This window comes from Oncorhynchus gorbuscha, linkage group LG02, assembly GCF_021184085.1.
Source record: "Oncorhynchus gorbuscha isolate QuinsamMale2020 ecotype Even-year linkage group LG02, OgorEven_v1.0, whole genome shotgun sequence".
In the NCBI taxonomy this organism is placed as follows: Eukaryota; Metazoa; Chordata; class Actinopteri; order Salmoniformes; family Salmonidae; genus Oncorhynchus; species Oncorhynchus gorbuscha.
Window position 1 is genome coordinate 2,722,115 of NC_060174.1, and position 2,500 is coordinate 2,724,614.

General features: G+C 46.7%; 1 protein-coding gene across 1 annotated transcript in view; it reads left to right on the plus strand.

The window, feature by feature from the left end:
* dpt (dermatopontin) overlaps positions 1 to 2,500 on the plus strand; it is a 24,335-nt gene that overhangs the window by 590 nt on the left and 21,245 nt on the right. The window lies entirely within an intron of this gene.

Consider the following 2,500-nt stretch of genomic DNA (forward strand, 5'->3'; position numbering starts at 1 on the left):
CTAATCTCTATAGATGTGGAAGGTACTCTGTGGTGTGAATCTTCTCTGGTTATCTCTAATCTCTATAGATGTGGAGGTACCCTGTGGTGTGAATCTTCTCTGGTTATCTCTAATCTCTATAGATGTGGAGGTACCCTGTGGTGTGAATCTTCTCTGGTTATCTCTAATCTCTATAGATGTGTGGTACTGTTTGCTGGAAGCAAGTTAGGGTTCCCCTTTGTGTAGTGTGTTCTCTGTAGTGTGCCCTTTGTAGTGTGTTCTCTGTAGTGTGTTCTCTGTAGTGTGTTCTCTGTAGTGTGTTCTCTGTAGTGTGTTCTCTGTAGTGTGTTCTCTGTAGTGTGTTCTCTGTAGTGTGCCCTTTGTAGTGTGCCCTTTGTAGTGTGTTCTCTGTAGTGTGTTCTCTGTAGTGTGTTCTCTGTAGTGTGTTCTCTGTAGTGTGTTCTCTGTAGTGTGCCCTTTGTAGTGTGCCCTTTGTAGTGTGTTCTCTGTAGTGTGTTCTCTGTAGTGTGTTCTCTGGTCGTCTGATACGTGGCACGCTCACGTCTGACCATCTGCATCCCCTCTGGCGTTCTCTGATCTCTATCGATGTAAGATGTGCTGAAAACAAAGGCAAGGCTGCAGCTGGAACGAGGCTGGAACGAGGCTGGAACGAGGCTGGAACGAGGCTGTAACGAGGCTGTAACGAGGCTGTAACGAGGCTGTAACGAGGCTGGAACGAGCTAATTGGGTGGGTGAGGAGAGTCAAATGTGGTAATTGCTAATTATGGACAGTTTTATTTCCCTCCGGGCTGAGTTGTAAAACCCTCAGTCTCAGCAACAGGAAGACTGAATGCTCTATCCTATTGGTGTCTGTGTTGGGAAAGCCTGAGCTTAGATGGGATTTAAGGATAGACTGTTTTATTGTCCTTTTAAGGCCCTCCATCATCCATGTCCATAGAGGAACCTCTCTAGCATGAATCATCACGTTTACATTATGCCTAGGTTTACGTTTATTGGTGCATTAATATCTAAAATAGTGAATTGGAGCGCTTTATGATCAACAGAGACTCATATGAAGACTCAAGAATCCTAAAAAACTCGAATTCGTTATTCTGAAGTCTAGTCTGAAAAGGTAGGAGGCAGGATGACAGAGAGCCATCACATCGTCTTCAGAGAGCCATCACATCGTCTTCAGAGAGCCATCACCTAGTCTTCAGAGAGCCATCACCTAGTCTTCAGAGAGCCATCACCTAGTCTTCAGAGAGCCATCACATCGTCTTCAGAGAGCCATCACATCGTCTTCAGAGAGCCATCACCTAGTCTTCAGAGAGCCATCACATTGTCTTCAGAGAGCCATCACCTAGTCTTCAGAGAGTCATCACATAGTCTTCAGAGAGCCATCACCTAGTCTTCAGAGAGCCATCACCTAGTCTTCAGAGAGCCATCACCTAGTCTTCAGAGAGCCATCACCTAGTCTTCAGAGAGCCATCACATCGTCTTCAGAGAGCCATCACATCGTCTTCAGAGAGCCATCACCTAGTCTTCAGAGAGCCATCACATCGTCTTCAGAGAGCCATCACCTAGTCTTCAGAGAGCCATCACCTAGTCTTCAGAGAGCCATCACATCGTCTTCAGAGAGCCATCACCTAGTTTTCAGAGAGCCATCACATCGTCTTCAGAGAGCCATCACATCGTCTTCAGAGAGCCATCACATCGTCTTCAGAGAGCCATCACCTAGTCTTCAGAGAGCCATCACATCGTCTTCAGAGAGCCATCACATAGTCTTCAGAGAGCCATCACATCGTCTTCAGAGAGCCATCACCTAGTCTTCAGAGAGCCATCACCTAGTTTTCAGAGAGCTATCACCTAGTCTTCAGAGAGCCATCACCTAGTCTTCAGAGAGCCATCACCTAGTCTTCAGAGAGCCATCACCTAGTCTTCAGAGAGCCATCACCTAGTCTTCAGAGAGCCATCACGTAGTCTTCTGCTCTATTCTAAAACCACTGAAGATGGATTACAGAGACACGTAGCCTAGGGAAGGCAGGCAAGGCACACGCACATACACACGCACACACACACGCACACGCACACGCAAACACACACACACACAGTCCTAGGAGGACGTTAGGTCAGTGTGTGTGTCATGTCATCTGTCAGGTGCCAAACACATTCTCTCTGCCACGGGACATTCAACTCAACATGATTTACTGCTCTGTTTACGGCCGCAATGTTGCAGCCTCAACTCACAGCAGTAAAGTTATTTCTGTACAATGGAGTTTATGGCTCGACGCTCCGAACGAAACGTCCACGAGGAACATCTTTGACTCGTCAGTGGATGACATCATTGCTCTAGTGAGTAGGAAGCAGTATGTTCCTTGGTACACCACCCGTTTCATATAGATCTTCCGACGTCCCAAATGACATCCTGCTCCCTACATTTAGAATCGTTTTTAGTCTATTTAATCCTGTGTGTCTGTTGTCTCTGTGTTCTTTCTCTCTGCGTTGTTGGGCACGTCATCTA